Consider the following 19,544-nt stretch of genomic DNA (forward strand, 5'->3'; position numbering starts at 1 on the left):
ATAAATTGCTCAGTTGACATGAGTATATTAATTTTAAACAGTGTCTATTAATCGTTTCTCTGGGAGTTGGAACCTGATTCAACGTCAGTAAATCCTGCAGGTTCTAAGGGTTTACTATTTCAGAACTTAAGAGGTATGCTTTTCAATGTATGGGAGAGAGAAGTGAGTAAATAATAATAATAATAACCTTTATTGTCACAAGTAGGCTTACATTAACACTGCAATGATGTTACTGTGAAAAGCCCCTAGTCGCCACATTCCGGCACCTGTTCGGGTCACAGAGGGAGAATTCAGAACGTCCAAATTACCTAACAGCACGTCTTTCGGGACTTGTGGGAGGAAACTGGAGCACCCAGAGGAAACCCACGCAGACACGGGAAGAACGTGTAGACTTCGCACAGACAGTGACCCAAGTCGGGAATCAAACATGGGACCCTGGCGCTGTGAAGCCATAGTGCTAACCACTGTGCTATTGTGCTGCCCTATGCCCTATTCTGCAAAAAACAATATCTAGCACAGAGGTTTATGTGATCTTCTTAAAACATTTAGGCTGGGAAGATTATTTAAGTATTGGCTATCCTGGAAATTATTCAAGTTCGCCCACCGGGATTCCATACTTGATTCGGACACACACATTTAGGCACAAAATGTTTTGGCAAAGGCTGACTTTCGGAAGTCATTGCAAATGAACTAAATCAATTACATTTAATGCTTGAGTTCTGGAGTTGATGACAAATTTGACAGTGTTTATCAGAGTGGCAGTCCAGATGGAGCATTTAGCAAGTGAACAATTTCATAGTGAACATTGAAGCAAATAAATATGATCTGATAACCATGACGGAGACATGGCTGCAGGATGATGAGGATTGGATCCTGAATATTGAGAATTATGTGACATTGAAGAAGAATAGGAAGCTCGGTGCAGGTGGGCGAGTAGACACTGTTCATCAAGGATGGCATTGTCAATGGCGAGGCTGGCAGAACCCGCTGGCGAACCGCCTCCCCCACTGAAAAACACGCGGCGGGGGTGGTCAGTAAATCCCACCCTCACTCTTTCCCTTTTTAAATATCTGCAGAAACTCTTGCCATCCGTTTTTACATTTCGAACTAGAATTCTCTCATGCTCGAATTCCTTTCTCCTGATTAACCAATGGGTGGAGGTGATCTTCGTCCAAGGAAGTAGAATCGGTTTGGGTGGAGATGAGGGATTGTAGGGGAAACAAGTCACTAGTGGGAGTGGTCAACAGATCCCCTAACAGTAACCACAATGTAGGACAAAGTACACAAGAAATATTGGGTGCTTGTGATAAAGGGAAGGCAGTAATCATGGGTAACTTTAATCTACATATAAACTGGAAAAATCAGATTGGCAGTAGTGTCCTGGATGATGAGTTCACGGAACGCTTTGGAGATAGTTTCTGAGAGCAGCATGCTCTGGACCCAACCAGAGAGCAAGTTATATTGGACTTAGTGTTATGTAATGTGACGGTTAATTAATATCCTCAAAGTAAAGGCTCTCCTCGGTAGGAGTGACCACAAGATGTTTGAATTTACATCCAGTTTGAAAGAGAGAACAGTAGGTCTAAGACTAGTATTTAAAACTTAAATAAGGGCAACTATGAGGGCATGAAAGCTGAGTTAGATAAATTGAACTGGGACACTGGGCTAGAGATTTGATCAATAGAGAAGCAGTGACAGACATTTGGGATATTATGGACTACATGGGATATTATAGAATACTCGGGATAAGTGTATTTCTGAAGGGAGGACTCACCATCTTTGTTTAGCTAAAAGATTTAGAGAAAGCATCAAACTTATTGAAAAAACATGCAACAGCAAAGATGAGTGGCAGGTCAGTAATCAGAAAGTTAAGAACAGCAGAGAATGACTAAAAGGTTAATCAGGAGAAAGGAATTCGAGCATGAGAGAATTCTAGCTCGAAATATAAAAACGGATGGCAAGAGTTTCTGCAGATATTTAAAAAGGGAAAGAGTGAGGGTGGGATTTACTGACCACCCCCGCCGCGTGTTTTCAGTGGAGGAGGTGGTTCTCCAGCAGGTTCTGCCAGTCTCGCCATTGACAACAGGATTTCACATACACAGCACCCCTCGCCTCCCAGAAACCCATGCTCCGGAGTGCGTCCGGAATTCCCCCACTGCCGTGAACAGCCTTAAGTAATGTTAGAGTTGGTGCTCTAAATAGTCAGAATGAGGTGATAATAATAGATAATAAGGAAATGGTGGATGACATGAACAAATATTTTGCTTCTGTCTTCACTATGGAAGATACAAAAATCATTCCACTACTCGCTGTAAATCAGTAGGTGGAAGGGAGAGAGGAACTTGGTGAAATTACAGTCACTTGGGAAGCAGTATTGAGCAAACTGATGGAGCTACGGGCTGACAAGTCTGTGTTCCAGATGGAATTGATCCCAGAGTGTAAAAAGAGGTGGTGAATGAGGTAGTGGATGCATTGTGTCAATTTTCCAAAATTCGCCGATCCTGGAAGCGTTCCATCGGTCTGGAAAGGATCAAGTCAATATATAAAAAGTAAGAGAGAGGCAAAATAGACATTGGATGGCTGGAAAATGGGAGAAGTAATAATAGGAAACAAAGAAATGGCAGACGAACTGAATAGTTACTTTACATCAGTCTTCACGGTGGATGACACCAGTGGGATGCCAGAGCTCCAGGAGAACCAGGGGGCAGAGGTGAGTGCAGTGACCATTACTAAGGAGAAGGTTCTGGGGAAACTGAAAGGTCTGAAGGTGGATAAGTCACCTGGACCAGATGGACTACACCCCAGGGTCCTAAAAGAGATCGCTGAGGAAATTGTGGAGGCATTGGTGGTGATCTTTCAGGAATCACTGGAGGCAGAAAGGGTCCCAGAGGACTGGAAAGTGGCTAATGTTAAGCTCCTGTTTAAGAAGGGAGGGAGGCAGAAGACGGGAAATTATAGGCCGGTTAGTCTGACTTCGGTCATTGGTAAGATTTTAGAGTCCATTATTAAAGATGAGATTGCAGAGTACTAGGAAGTGCATGGTAAAATAGGACTGAGTCAGCACGGCTTTGTCAAAGGGAGGTCATGGCTGACAAATCTGTTAGAGTTCTTTGAGGAGGTAACAAGGAAGTTAGAAAAAGGAGAACCAGTGGACGTGATTTATTTAGATTTCCAGAAGGTCTTTGACAAGGTGCCGCAAAGGAGACTGTTAAATAATTTAAGAGCCCACGGTGTCAAGGTAAGGTCCTGGCATGGATAGAGGATTGGCTGACTGGCAGAAGGCAGGGAGTGGGGACAAAGGGGTCTTTTCCAGGATGGCAGCCGGTGACTAGTGGTGTGCCTGAGGGGTCAGTGCTGGGACCACAACTTTTCACAATACACATTAATGATCTGGAAGAAGGAACTGAAGGTACTGTTGCTAAGTTTGCAGATGATACAAAGGTCTGTAGAGGGGCAGGTAGTATTGAGGAAGCAAGGGGGCTGCAGAAGGACTTGGACAGGCTAGGAGAGTGGGCAGTGAAGTGGCAGATGGAATACAATGTGGAAAAGTGTGAGGTTATGCACTTTGGAAGGGGAAATGGAGGCATAGACTATTTTCTAAATGGGGAGATGCTTAGGAAATCAGAAGCACAAAGGGGCTTAGGAATCCTTGTTCACGATTCTCTTAAGGTTAACGTGCAGGTTCAGTCAGCAGTTAGGAAGGCAAATGCAATGTTAGCATTCATGTCAAGAGGGCTAGAATTTAAGACCAGGGATGTACTTCTGAGGCTGTATAAGGCTCTGGTCAGACCCCATTTGGAGTATTGTGAGCAGTTTTGGGCCCCGTATCTAAGGAAGGATGTGCTGGCCTTGGAAAGGGTCCAGAGGAGGTTCACAAGAATGATCCCTGGAATGAAGAGCTTGTCGTATGAGGAACGGTTGAGGACTCTGGGTCTGTACTCGTTGGAGTTCAGAAATATGAGGGGGGATCTTATTGAAACTTACAGGATACTGCGAGGCCTGGATAGAGTGGACGTGGAGAGGATGTTTCCACTTGTAGGAAAAAATAGAACCAGAGGACACAATCTCGGACTAAAGGGACGATCCTTTAAAACAGAGATGAGGAGGAATTTCTTCAGCCAGAGGGTGGTGAATCTGTGGAACTCTTTGCCGCAGAAGGCTGTGGAGGCCAAATCACTGAGTGTCTTTCAGACGGAGATAGATAGGTTCTTGATTAATAAGGAGATCTGAGTTTTGGGGAGAAGGGAGGAGAATGGGGATGAGAAAAATATCAGCCATGATTGAGTGGCGGAGCAGACTCGATGAGCCGAGTGGCCTAATTCTGCTCCTATGTTTTGTGGTCTTATGGTCTTAAATCTTCCCGCCTATTCAAGCATGGAGCGAGGCAGAAACAGGAATCTATAGGCAGTTAGCTTGATGTCCACCATGTGGAAAGTATTAGGTTTGATCATTAAGGAGGTTACAGCTGGGCACTTAGAGAAACACATGGTAATTGGGAAGAGTCAGCATGGTTTTGTGAAAGGGCAACCATGTTTAACCAATTTCACAGAATCTCAGAATTGTTACTGCACCAGCTCTCCCTATGAACACTGTGACTTAGTGCCACCCCCCTGTCTTTTCCCAGCACCCAGCGCATTCTTTCTATTCAAATAATCACCTGATGCCATCTTGAATGCGTCGATTTATCAGAGTTATTTGAAGGATTACCATGTGCTGTGGATAAAGGGGAACCTGTAGATGTGCTGTACTTGGATTTCCAGTGGTATTTGATAAGGTGCCACATCAAAGGTTATTGCGGAAAATAAAACATCATAGTGTTAATAATAATAAGCTTTATTGTCACAAGTAGGCTTACATTAACACTGCAATGAAGTTACTGTGAAAAGCTCCAAGTCGCTGAAACTCTCTTTGACAGCACTGTGGGTATAGCTTCATCATCCAGACTGTGGCAGTAATAAAAGGTGTATAATTAATAAATGCTGAACTTACCACTCGGTTACTCAGGGCCGGCTGTTTTGCCAGAGGTAGCATGCGCATGAATCTTTAAAACAAGCTCCCAAGTGCTGATTTGGGAAGTCTAGGTGGATGCTAAAGATCGTGCAACATGACTGGAAGAAGAATAGGGAGTTTTCTTGGGATCCAAGTCAATAATTCGCCCTCATTTAAAACCACTAAAACCATATTATGTTCATTGACCCTTCGTATCATTGTGGTCTGGGCGATCGTATTGTGTGCAAAATGGCATTTGCATTTGCTAATGTAGCAACAATCACAGTGTATCAAAGTTATTGATTGTATAGATATACTTTGGGATGTTTCTAAGCTGATGATTATCGTATTTCAAGGTACCCATAAATTTGCAGGAACCTCTTCTAAAAGATCAGGCAGATGACAGCATTGTTATGGTGAGGGGATTGTAATTGGCCCTTCCCCTTTGTTATGGTGATGATACTGCTACAGGCTGCTTTCTTTGTTGGCAAGTTAGAACATGTCCTTACTGAACTTTCAGCTGTCAGAATTTGATAAATAGTAGAGACATTGATCGAAAGGAAATTTCTGGAAAGGAGATCATCCAGACCCTATTTTCTGTGCAATTAAAGCTCCCGCGTGTGTGTGTCTGTGTGTGTGTGTGTGCCTGTGTGTCTGTGTGTGTGTGTCTGTGTGTGTGTCTGTGTGTGTGTGTGTCTGTGTGTGTGTGTCTGTGTGTGTCTGTGTGTGTGTCTGTGTGTGTGTGTGTGTCTGTCTGTGTGTCTGTGTGTGTGTGTGTCTGTGTGTGTGTGTCTGTGTCTCTGTGTGTGTCTGTCTGTGTCTGTCTGTGTCTGTGTGTGTGTGTCTGTGTGTGTGTCTCTGTGTGTGGGTGTGTGTGTCTGTGTGTGTGTGTCTGTGTGTGTGTCGCTGTGTGTATGTCTGTGTGTGTGTGTCTGTGTGTGTGTGTCTGTGTGTGTCTGTGTGTGTGTCTGTGTCTGTGTGTGTGTCTGTGTGTGTGTGTCTGTCTGTGTGTGTGTGTATGTCTGTGTGTGTGTGTGTGTCTGTCTGTGTGTCTGTCTGTGTGTGTGTATGTGTGTGTGTGTCTGTGTGTGGGTGGCTGTGTGTGTGTGTGTGTGTCTGTGTCTCTGTGTGTGTCTGTCTGTCTGTGTGTGTGTATGTGTGTGTGTGTCTGTGTGTGTGTCTCTGTGTGTGGGTGTGTGTGTCTGTGTGCATGTCTGTGTGTGTGTGTGTGTGTGTGTCTGTGTGTGTGTGTGTGTGTGTGTCTGTGTGTGTGTGGCTGTGTGTATGTCTGTGTGTGTGTGTCTGTGTGTGTGTGTCTGTGTGTGTGTCTGTGTGTGTCTGTGTGTTTGTCTGTGTGTGTGTTTGTGTGTCTGTGTGTGTGTGTGTCTGTGTGTGTGTGTGTCTGTGTGTGTGTGTCTGTCTGTGTGTGTGTGTGTCTGTGTGTGTGTCTGTGTGTGTCTGTGTATGTTTATGTGTGTGTGTGTGTCTGTGTGTGTGTGTGTCTGTGTGTGTGTGTCTGTGTGTGTGTGTGTTTGTGTGTCTGTGTGTGTGTCTGTGTCTGTGTGTCTGTCAGGCTGGACATGTGAAGTAGTCTCTCAGAGATGTATGGACAAGGTAATTTATCCTTAAATGGGCTGAACAACAACATTTAAACAAGTCGTCGAATTCCAGATAGCTGGACTTTTTTGTTTACTTTGTTCAGAGATCCCAGTCTTCCCAATGCGACAAATAAACTATCAGCTCCAAATCTGGGCTGAATTTAGACAAACCCGTTCATTTGAGATTTTTCTTGATTATTAGACATTTATGATCCATTTTGATGTGTTGAATTAAATCATTTGAGGTCATTTTTGAATTTGGATCAGGAGATTGCGGCTCCAACCCCCGCGTTATGTTAATAATAATAATAATAGCTTATTGTCACAAGTAGGCTTCAATGAAGTTACTGTGAAAAGCCCCTAGTCGCCACATTCCGGCACCTGTTCGGGGAGGCCGACACGGGAATTGAACCTGCGCTGCTGCCCTGTCCTGCATTACAAGCCAGCGGTTTAGACCACTGTGCTAAACCAGCCCATTAATAAACCAGCCCATGCATAAACATGACAGAATGGAAATTTAATGTGGCAGACCTGTACATGTGCAACAGTCAACAAAATGTCTCCTGGGCTGCACTCTGATACACCATCAATAACACACGAGGAGTGATGACCGTAACTGAGGCTTTAATACACTAAACAGCAAGCCTCCTGCCTCTGGACCCGAACTGGGTCGGAGGCGGAGACTTGCCACCTTTGTACATAAGCCCGAGGGGAGGAGCCACAGGCAGAGCCAGCCTGGACAAGCCCAGGCATGCACAAACATGCACAATACTATACAATACATATAATGCAATAACGTGGTTTACCGCACACTCTGAACCCAGTTGGGTCGCATATTGCCACCACCGGCCTGGGGGTATTGCCATTATGATTTCCTTCAAACCATAAACAGTAAAATGATTTAATTCAGAAAGCTGGGTGTTTGGGTTCCATTCTGTCTGCCCATTCACCCGCCTGAAATTAACATGGTGATTGTACCGGCATCTCACGTTGCCACGGAAACACACTTTTATGCTGCAGCTCATTTTTGCGATATTAATCATCACAACTAGACAAGCAGATTCGTAGAAGGTGAAATTTCACCTTCAATTTCCTTTTGCTCATCATTTCAATCCCAGAGAACGCGACCCTGAGAGAGGCTGTGTCAGAACTTTCTTTTCCCTCTGTCTGTCTATCTGGCAATCCCAGAGAGGATGTCTGCGCTGCAATTATCTATGTGTTGTTCAGTCAGCTATCTTAGCCTTCCTGTCAAGTACCAACCAATCCTCTATTTATCTAAGCAGTTCAACATGTTCCGTCCCTTGCCCTTCCCACTGATTGGCTGGTCCACACAGTTACTTCTTTGATTAATTGGTTTTTCTCCCTCAGCTCCCAGTACTGGCCAAGGATCACATTGGGATCACACCCAATGAGAGCTCAATGCTACAGCATTTCAGCTTGAAGCACTTCAGAGGAACTAAACTAAACACAGGATTGAGTTGGGGGGATGACTGTGATATCACCAAACAGTCTCCTGATCAAACGTTTCTTTATGATTTCTGTGCCTCTGTTTGTTTTTTTGTGATTCAGCAAATGGTGGAAACGAGCTTGGGGAATAAATCATTGCGCAGGGAAACTAACGCAGGAAATGATTGGCCCTTGGGAATGCATTCCACCCGTAACTCAAACTGTATCATCGACTGTGATCCAGTAATTGACAGCAAACCAGAAGAGCTGACAAATTCATAATCTGAAACTTTAAAAGAATGAAGCCAACAGCCTCTTAAGATATCATCAAACACTGATGGAATGGGATTTGACTCGGCAAGGATTTGGGAGAGGAAATGCTGGTGGAGATCTGCTCCTCTCAAAATAACCGTCACTTGTGTGGGCTGATGGGAATGAATCCAAAATTCCCTAAAATCTCAACTGTTTACTCAAACTCAGGGCGACAAAGGGCTGACAACTGGTGTCCTTAATTCCCGCAAAGAGTGGGCTATCCACACACACACACCTAGAAACCCCCTCTCGCAATATATCCACCCACCCAGTACACTCACACTGTCCCAGTATACTCACACTGTCCCAGTATACTCACACTGTCCCAGTATACTCACACTGTCCCAGTATACTCACACTGTCCAAGTATACTCACACTGTCCAAGTATACTCACACTGTCCCAGTATATTCACACTGTCCCAGTATATTCACACTGTCCCAGTATACTCACACTGTCCCACTATATTCACACTGTCCCAGTATACTCACACTGTCCCAGTATATTCACACTGTCCCAGTATACTCACACTGTCCCAGTATATTCACACTGTCCCAGTATATTCACACTGTCCCAGTATACTCACACTGTCCCAGTATACTCACACTGTCCCAGTATATTCACTCTCCCCCCAGTATACTCACAATGTCCCAGTATACTCACACTGTCCCAGTATATTCACTCTCCCCCCAGTATACTCACAATGTCCCAGTATACTCACACTGTCCCAGTATATTCACTCTCCCCCCAGTATACTCACACTGTCCCAGTATACTCACACTGTCCCAGTATATTCACACTGTCCCAGTATATTCACTCTCCCCCCAGTATACTCACACTGTCCCAGTATACTCACACTGTCCCAGTATATTCACTCTCCCCCCAGTACACTCACACTGTCCCAGTATATTCACTCTCCCCCCAGTATATTCACACTGTCCCAGTATACTCACACTGTCCCAGTATACTCACACTGTCCCAGTATACTCACACTGTCCCAGTATACTCAGAGAACATAGAACTTTACAGCGCAGTACAGGCCCTTCGGCCCTCAATGTTGCGCCGACCTGTGAAACCACTCTAAAGCCCATCTACACTATTCCCTTATCGTCCATATGTCTATCCAATGACCATTTGAATGCCCTTAGTGTTGGCGAGTCCACTACTGTTGCAGGGAGGGCATTCCACGCCCTTACTACTCTCTGAGAAAAGAACCTACCTCTGACATCTGTCCTATATCTATCTCCCCTCAATTTAAAGCTCATGCTAGACATCACCATCCGAGGAAAAAGGCTCTCACTGTCCATCCTATCTAACCCTCTGATCATCTTGTATGCCTCAATTAAGTCATCTCTTAATCTTCTTCTCTCTAATGAAAAGAGCCTCAAGTCCCTCAGTCTTCCCTCATAAGATCTTCTCTCCATACCAGGCAACATTCTGGTAAATCTCCTCTGCACCCTTTCCAATGCTTCCACATCCTTCCTATAATGCGGCGACCAGAATTGCACGCAATACTCCCAATGCGGCCGCACCAGAGTTTTGTACAGCTGCAACATGACCTTATGGCTCTGAAACTCAATCCCTCTACCAATAAAAGCTACCACACCGTACACCTTCTTAACAACCCTCTCAACCTGGGTGGCAACTTTCAGGGATCTATGTACATGGACACCGAGATCTCTCTGCTCGTCCACACTACCAAGAATCTTATCGTTAGCCCAGTACTCCATCTTCCTGTTATTCCTTCCAAAATGAACCACCTCACACTTTTCTGCATTAAACTCCATTTGTCACCTCTCAGCCCAGCGCTGCAGCTTATCTATGTCCCTCTGTAACTTGTAACATCCTTCCGCACTGTCCACAACTCCACTGACTTTAGTGTCATCTGCAAATTTACTCACCCATCCTTCTACGCCCTCCTCCAGGTCATTTATAAAAATGACAAACAGCAGTGGCCCCAAAACAGATCCTTGTGGTACACCACTGGACTCCAGGCCGAACATTTCCCATCAACCACCACCCTTTGTCTTCTTCCAGCTAGCCAATTTCTGATCCAAACTGCGAAATCACCCTGAATCCCATGCCACCGCATTTTCTGCAATAGCCTACAGTGGGAAACCTTATCAAATGCTTTACTGAAATCCATATACACCACATCAACTGCTTTACCCTCATCTACCTGTTTAGTCACCTTCTCAAAGAACTCAATAAGGTTTGTGAGGCACGACCTACCCTTCACAAAACTGTGTTGACTATCTCTAATCAAATTATTCCTTTCCAGATGATTATACATCCTATCTCTTATAAACCTTTCCAAGATTTTGCCCACAACACAACAGAAGTAAGGCTCACTGGTCTATAGTTACCGGGGTTGTCTCTACTCCCCTTCTTGAACAAGGGGACAACATTTGCTCTCCTCCAGTCTTCTGGCACTATTCCTGTAGACAAAGATGACTTGAAAATCAAAGCCAAAGGCTCAGCAATCTCCTCCCTAGCTTCCCAGAGAATCCTAGGGTAAATCCCATCCGGCCCAGGGGACTTATCTATTTTCACACTTTCCAGAATTGCTAACACCTCCTCCTTATGAACCTCAAGCCCTTCTAGTCTAGTAGCCTGTATCTCAGTAGTCTCCTCGACAACATAGTCTTTTTCCTGTGTGAATATTGACAAAAAATATTCATTTAGCACCTCTCCTATCTCCTTGGCCTCCATGCACAACTTTCCACTACTGTCCTTGACTGGCCCTACTCTTACCCTAGTCATTGTTTTATTCCTGACATATCTATAGAAAGCTTTCGGGTTATCCTTGATCCTACCTGCCAAAGACTTCTCATGTCCCCTCCTGGCTCTTCTTAGCCCTCTCTTTAGGTCCTTCCTAGCTAACTTGTAACTCTCGAGCGCCCTAACTGAACCTTCATGTCTCATCTTTACATAAGTTCCTTCTTCCTCTTGACAAGTTTTTCAACTGCTTTAGTAAACCACGGTTCCCTCGCTCGACCACTTCCTCCCTGCCTGACAGGTACATACTTATCAAGGACACGCAGTAGCTGTTCCTTGAACAAGCTCCACATTTCAATTGTGCCCATCCCCTGCAGTTTTCCTCTCCATCATGCATCCTAAGTCTTGCCTCATCGCATCATAATTGCCTTTCCCCCAGATATAACTCTTGCCCTGCGGTATATACCTATCCCTTTCCATCACTAAAGTAAACGTAATCAAATTCTGGTCACTATCACCAAAGTGCTCACCTACCTCCAAATCTAACACCTGTCCTGGTTCATTACCCAGTACCAAATCCAATACGGCCTCGCCTCTCGTTGGCCTATCTACATACTGTGTCAGGAAACCCTCCTGCACACATTGGACAAAAACGGACCCATCTAAAGTACTCGAACTATAGCGTTTCCTGTCAATATTTGGAAAGGTACCAACGACATAGGAAGGAAACGGGATAGGGATGTAAGGCAGGAATTCAGGTAGCTAGGGTGGAAACCTAGATCTAGGACAAACAGAGTTATTATCTCTGGGTTGTTACCCGTGCCACGTGCTAGCGAGACGAGGAATAGGGAGAGAGAGGAGTTGAACACGTGGCTACAGGGATGGTGCAGGAGGGAGGGTTTCAGATTCCTGGATAATTGGGGCTCATTCTGGGGTAGGTGGGACCTCTACAAACAGGATGGTCTACACCTGGACCAGAGGGGGAAATTTGCTAATGCTCTTCGGGGGGGTTTAAACTAGTTCAGCAGGGGCTTGGGAACCTGAATTGTAGCTCCAGTATACAGGAGGTTGAGAGGAGTGAGGTCATGAGTAAGGTTTCAAAGTTGCAGGAGTGTACCGGCAGGCAGGAAGGTGGTTTAAAGTGTGTCTTCTTCAATGCCAGGAGCATCCGGAATAAGGTGGGTGAACTTGTGGCATGGGTTGGCACTCACACTGTCCCAGTAAATTCACTCTCCACCCAGTATACTCACACTGTCCCAGTATACTCACACTGTCCCAGTATACTCACACTGTCCCAGTATATTCACTCTCCCCCCAGTATACTCACACTGTCCCAGTATACTCACACTGTCCCAGTATATTCACACTGTCCCAGTATATTCACTCTCCCCCCAGTATACTCACACTGTCCCAGTATACTCACACTGTCCCAGTATACTCACACTGTCCCAGTATATTCACACTGTCCCAGTATATTCACACTGTCCCAGTATATTCACTCTCCCCCAGTATACTCACACTGTCCCAGTATACTCACACTGTCCCAGTATACTCACACTGTCCCAGTATATTCACACTGTCCCAGTATATTCACACTGTCCCAGTATATTCACTCTCCCCCAGTATACTCACACTGTCCCAGTATACTCACACTGTCCCAGTATATTCACACTGTCCCAGTATATTCACACTGTCCCCGTATATTCACTCTCCCCCGAGTATACGCACACTGTCCCAGTATACTCACACTGTCCCAGTATATTCACACTGTCCTAGTATATTCACTCTTCCCCCAGTATACTCACACTGTCCCAGTATATTCACTCTCCCCCCAGTATACTCACACTGTCCCAGTATATTCACTCTCCCCCCAGTATATTCACACTGTCCCAGTATATTCACTCTCCCCCCAGTATACTCACACTGTCCCAGTATATTGACTCTCCCCCCAGTATACTCACACTGTCCCAGTATACTCACACTGTCCCAGTATATTCACTCTCCCCCAAGTATATTCACTCTCCCCCCAACATATTCACTCTCCCCCCAGTATACTCACACTGTCCCAGTATATTCACTCTCCCCCCAGTATATTCACTCTCCCCCCAGTATATTCACTCTCCCCCCAGTATACTCACACTGTCCCAGTATATTCACACTGCCCCGGTATATTCACTCCCCCCCCTGGTATACTCACACTGTCCCAATATATTCACTCTCCCCCTGGTACACTCACACTGTCCCAATATATTCACTCTCCCCCTGGTACACTCACACTGTCCCAGTATATTCACTCTCCCCCTGGTACACTCACACTGTCCAGTATATTCACACTGTCCCTGGTATACTCACACTGTCCCAGTATATTCACTCTCCCCCCAGTATACTCACACTGTTCCAGTATATTCACTCTCCCCCTGGTATACTCACACTGTCCCAGTATATTCACACTGTCCCTGGTATACTCACACTGTCCCAGTATATTCACTCTCCCCCAGTATACTCACACTGTCCCAGTATACTCACACTGTCCCAGTATACTCACACTGTCCAAGTATATTCACTCTCCCCCTGGTACACTCACACTGTCCAGTATATTCACACTGTCCCTGGTATACTCACACTGTCCCAGTATATTCACTCTCCCCCCAGTATACTCACACTGTTCCAGTATATTCACTCTCCCCCTGGTATACTCACACTGTCCCAGTATACTCACACTGTCCCAGTATACTCACACTGTCCCAGTATATTCACACTGTCCCAGTATATTCACACTGTCCCTGGTATACTCACACTGTCCCTGGTATACTCACACTGTCCCAGTATACTCACACTGTCCCAGTATATTCACACTGTCCCAGTATATTCACACTGTCCCAGTATATTCACTCTCCCCCGAGTATATTCACTCTCCCCCTGGTATACTCACACTGTCCCAGTATACTCACACTGTCCCAGTATACTCACACTGTCCCAGTATATTCACACTGTCCCAGTATATTCACACTGTCCCTGGTATACTCACACTGTCCCTGGTATACTCACACTGTCCCAGTATACTCACACTGTCCCAGTATACTCACACTGTCCCAGTATATTCACTCTCCCCCCAGTATACTCACACTGTCCCAGTATACTCACACTGTCCCAGTATATTCACACTGTCCCAGTATATTCACTCTCCCCCCAGTATACTCACACTGTCCCAGTATACTCACACTGTCCCAGTATACTCACACTGTCCCAGTATATTCACACTGTCCCAGTATATTCACACTGTCCCAGTATATTCACTCTCCCCCAGTATACTCACACTGTCCCAGTATACTCACACTGTCCCAGTATACTCACACTGTCCCAGTATATTCACACTGTCCCAGTATATTCACACTGTCCCAGTATATTCACTCTCCCCCAGTATACTCACACTGTCCCAGTATACTCACACTGTCCCAGTATATTCACACTGTCCCAGTATATTCACACTGTCCCCGTATATTCACTCTCCCCCGAGTATACGCACACTGTCCCAGTATACTCACACTGTCCCAGTATATTCACACTGTCCTAGTATATTCACTCTTCCCCCAGTATACTCACACTGTCCCAGTATATTCACTCTCCCCCCAGTATACTCACACTGTCCCAGTATATTCACTCTCCCCCCAGTATATTCACACTGTCCCAGTATATTCACTCTCCCCCCAGTATACTCACACTGTCCCAGTATATTGACTCTCCCCCCAGTATACTCACACTGTCCCAGTATACTCACACTGTCCCAGTATATTCACTCTCCCCCAAGTATATTCACTCTCCCCCCAACATATTCACTCTCCCCCCAGTATACTCACACTGTCCCAGTATATTCACTCTCCCCCCAGTATATTCACTCTCCCCCCAGTATATTCACTCTCCCCCCAGTATACTCACACTGTCCCAGTATATTCACACTGCCCCGGTATATTCACTCCCCCCCCTGGTATACTCACACTGTCCCAATATATTCACTCTCCCCCTGGTACACTCACACTGTCCCAATATATTCACTCTCCCCCTGGTACACTCACACTGTCCCAGTATATTCACTCTCCCCCTGGTACACTCACACTGTCCAGTATATTCACACTGTCCCTGGTATACTCACACTGTCCCAGTATATTCACTCTCCCCCCAGTATACTCACACTGTTCCAGTATATTCACTCTCCCCCTGGTATACTCACACTGTCCCAGTATATTCACACTGTCCCTGGTATACTCACACTGTCCCAGTATATTCACTCTCCCCCAGTATACTCACACTGTCCCAGTATACTCACACTGTCCCAGTATACTCACACTGTCCAAGTATATTCACTCTCCCCCTGGTACACTCACACTGTCCAGTATATTCACACTGTCCCTGGTATACTCACACTGTCCCAGTATATTCACTCTCCCCCCAGTATACTCACACTGTTCCAGTATATTCACTCTCCCCCTGGTATACTCACACTGTCCCAGTATACTCACACTGTCCCAGTATACTCACACTGTCCCAGTATATTCACACTGTCCCAGTATATTCACACTGTCCCTGGTATACTCACACTGTCCCTGGTATACTCACACTGTCCCAGTATACTCACACTGTCCCAGTATATTCACACTGTCCCAGTATATTCACACTGTCCCAGTATATTCACTCTCCCCCGAGTATATTCACTCTCCCCCTGGTATACTCACACTGTCCCAGTATACTCACACTGTCCCAGTATACTCACACTGTCCCAGTATATTCACACTGTCCCAGTATATTCACACTGTCCCTGGTATACTCACACTGTCCCTGGTATACTCACACTGTCCCAGTATACTCACACTGTCCCAGTATACTCACACTGTCCCAGTATACTCACACTGTCCCAGTATATTCACACTGTCCCAGTATATTCACACTGTCCCTGGTATACTCACACTGTCCCTGGTATACTCACACTGTCCCAGTATACTCACACTGTCCCAGTATACTCACACTGTCCCAGTATATTCACACTGTCCCAGTATATTCACACTGTCCCTGGTATACTCACACTGTCCCTGGTATACTCACACTGTCCCAGTATACTCACACTGTCCCAGTATATTCACACTGTCCCTGGTATACTCACACTGTCCCAGTATATTCACTCTCCCCCCAGTATACTCACACTGTTCCAGTATATTCACTCTCCCCCTGGTATACTCACACTGTCCCAGTATATTCACACTGTCCCAGTATATTCACTCTCCCCCCAGTACACTCACACTGTCCCAGTATATTCACACTGTCCCTGGTATACTCACACTGTCCCAGTATATTCACTCTCCCCCGCAAGTATATTGCACATACACACTCCCCCCTGTATATTCACCCCCCCCCCCCCCCACAATATAAAACCATAAGGAATAGGAACAGGGGTTTGCTGTTCAGCTCCTTGAACCTCCTCCACATGTTGTGACCCGCTGGGCTTGGGTGGGGTGAATTACTGACCCATGATCCAGAGTCGCAACACAATTCTGAGCTGATCCATAAATTTAAACCTTTGTTCCATCATCTGCACGATTTTGAAAAGGATAAGAAGTGGGAGAGTGAAAGGAAGGCACGTAGCCAAGGAAAGGAATGGATTTCTGGGAATGCTCCAAGATCACCTCCTCAGACACAGGAAGGGAGGTACTGAGGGTGAGGGGAAACTCAAAAGGCTAGGTGTTACCATTGTAACAAGGTGGGACATGTTCATTCAGCATGTTGGAAGTTGCATGGAAAGCCCATGGGACTTGTTGGAGATCATAAGGAGGATCTGAAAAGGGGACAAATGTGGAGAATATTACAGGCCAGACTGTAGCTCTAGCTGAACTTAGGAGACCCAAGGTAAACACTGCTGTGGGAGAAGGTGTGATGAATGAGGTAGAGGGGAGATATACAGAGTTTTTGTCCAAGAGGAACATCACTCCATTTTCCTCAACTGATGTAGCCACGCTTGTCGGAGGCCCCACGGTGGCCTGGCCCGCGATCGGGGCCCACCGATCTGTGGGCAGGCCTGTGCCCTGGGGACACTCTTTCCCTCCGCGCCGGCCTGTGTAAAGCTGCGCCATGGCCAGCGCGGAGAAGAAACCCCCTGCGCAGGTCATGAAACACGGCAGCGGTTCTGCGCATGTGCCAACTCACGCCGGCCAGCGGAGGCCCTTCGGCGTCGATTGGCACGGCGCCAACCCCTCCAGCACCGGCCTAGCCCCCGAAGGTGCGGAGGATTCCGCACCTTCTGGGCGGCCCGACGCCGGAGTGGTTAACGCCACTCCTCAGCGACGATACGGCCGGCCCGCCGGATACCGGAGAATCCCGGCCCAGGTCTTCTTTTTTACCTCCCTGTTAGAAACAATGGGTAGATGTTGTCTTTTTAATAACCTGCCTGACTCTGCCGTTTCCAGGGAATATTACCATCCCAGACCAGACCCCAACAGTGGACCGAAACCCCAATATTTTACTTTATTTTGTGAGACTGTGAGAAAAGGATACTTCGCTCCAGGAGTGGTTGGATGAAGAATTAGGGCTTTGGCATTCTTTAAACAAAACTTTATTACAACTACGATATTAAACTTTTTAACTTCACACACAAAAAGAACAGCTTACAATTTACACCTTAAACACTACTACCCAATTTTCCATTCAAATTTTCAACAAGAAAAGGAAAATACAGCTCTCAATCTATTTTACTGTGGGAGAATTGTCAGCATCAGGCAGATCAGAATTTAACTCCTCTCTCCAAAGCTTCTCCACCAACTGCCTCTCTAATGCTTTCACAACGTCTCTCTGCCTTCCTTGGCTCCACCCAGCAATCACCGAATCTCCTCAAGCTGAAAAAACAACTTTGCCCTGCAGGCTGTAAAGTGCATTAATTCCCCATGGTCTTCCCCAGGCAAACCACTATACATTAGCCCAGACTGAAAAACACATCCCTTCCTCAATTTCGCCTGCTGACTGCTAAAACCACCTAGGCCCTCCGAAGAGAATTCTCTTTTTTTTAATAAATGTTTTTTATTGGGTTTTTGAACAAAGTATATTTACTGTTATGTACACAGAATAATATATATATATATATATATATATAGAGGAGAAGAGAACCCACGCAAAAAAACAAAACTGGTAGGGTATTATGCAGTAACTCAACAGCAGCAACTCTGTGCAATTGGCAATATTATTTTTAACGCATAAGTAGGCATCTGTTTGGGGGGGGGTGGGGGGGGGGGGGGGAGACTGGGGAGGTACATATACATTTGGGTGCCAGAGAAACAATTACATTGGTTATGTCCAATACAGTCAAACAGAATTATCTTAAAACAAACACACTCTGACCCCAGGCTTTTAACCCCTAAAATTGCCCACTACATTTATAACCAATGTTCCTAACATCTTTCAATCGTCACAGGACAGAGGCTTTTTCAGTGCTGGTGATCATTGTCACAAAGATCTTGGGTGAAAATATGCGCACAGTTCTATTAGTATCTCTTTCATTGATCTTATTCTGGGATATTTTCTCTGCTAGTCATGTTGGAGAATTGCTACTTTAGTGTCCACAGGAGTCCAAAGGGAGGCGTAAAGGAAAGTGGTTTTATTGCAAATAAACTATATACACAGTACACGGTTCAACTCCTGCTCACCTCCCACCTTGGCCAGCGTTTTAACAGAATCTATTTACTCTGTTGATCCCCCCTCAGCGGGAAGCTTTTACTCCCAGAGGCTCACGGAAGGCTCATTGCTCCGTCTTCATAGGTCTCGTGCGGGTTCTAACATCTACAAATTGAGCAGTCAAGGAAGCTCGCATGTATTTTTTATTTTTCTGTGGTAAATGAATGTTCTCAGGGATGAACTGAAGGTTTGTGTTCACTCAGGGTGATAGGTCTACAGCATCCCAACAACAACAACTTGTATTTATGTAGCACCTTTATTATCGTAAAATATCCCAAGGGTTTTCACAGAAGCGTTTCAGGTGAAATTTGATACTGAGCCACACACGGTGAAATAAGGACAAATAGTCAAAATCTTCAAAGAGAGATGTTAAGGTGCATCTTAAAGAAGGATAGAACGGCGGACAGGTTTAAAATGTGAGATGTGCAAAAGGCCAGAATTGGAGGCGTGCCAACATCTCAGAGTTGGGGGCCGGAGATGGAGAGAAACCAGGTCATTCAAGGATTGGAAAATAAAGATGGGAATTTTAAATTTGGGCCATTGCTGGATCAGGAACCAATGTTGGCCGGTTAGCTCAGGGGAATTGGTCGATAGGACGTGACGCGAGTTAGAATTTAAACAGCAGAGGTTTGGATGAGCTGAGGTTAATGGAGGCTGGAAGATGCAAAGTTAGCGAGGAGAGCATTGTTCTGGTAAAGTTTGGAGGAAACAAAGACACAGATGGGGGTTTCAACAGATGATAGTTTGAGGAGAGGTGAGGTCCTGCCTCCCC

The 19,544-nt window shown here is 45.6% G+C and overlaps 1 protein-coding gene and 2 long non-coding RNA genes across 3 annotated transcripts in view; 2 read left to right on the forward strand and 1 right to left on the reverse strand.

The window, feature by feature from the left end:
- The window catches only part of LOC140403431 (glutamate receptor ionotropic, delta-1-like), a 1,359,932-nt gene that overhangs the window by 202,129 nt on the left and 1,138,259 nt on the right, over window positions 1–19,544 (forward strand).
- The window catches only part of LOC140403475 (uncharacterized), an 83,023-nt gene that overhangs the window by 63,160 nt on the left and 319 nt on the right, over window positions 1–19,544 (forward strand). The gene's annotated exons all lie outside the window — the stretch shown is intronic.
- The window catches only part of LOC140403476 (uncharacterized), a 33,386-nt gene that overhangs the window by 1,102 nt on the left and 12,740 nt on the right, over window positions 1–19,544 (reverse strand). Inside the window, exon 2 of the long non-coding RNA XR_011938335.1 lies at window positions 4,658–4,747. This is a non-coding gene — a long non-coding RNA (uncharacterized lncRNA). The remainder of the gene's footprint in view (window positions 1–4,657; window positions 4,748–19,544) is intronic.

The sequence above is a fragment of the Scyliorhinus torazame genome, chromosome 28 (genome assembly GCF_047496885.1).
Source record: "Scyliorhinus torazame isolate Kashiwa2021f chromosome 28, sScyTor2.1, whole genome shotgun sequence".
NCBI classification, from domain to species: Eukaryota; Metazoa; Chordata; class Chondrichthyes; order Carcharhiniformes; family Scyliorhinidae; genus Scyliorhinus; species Scyliorhinus torazame.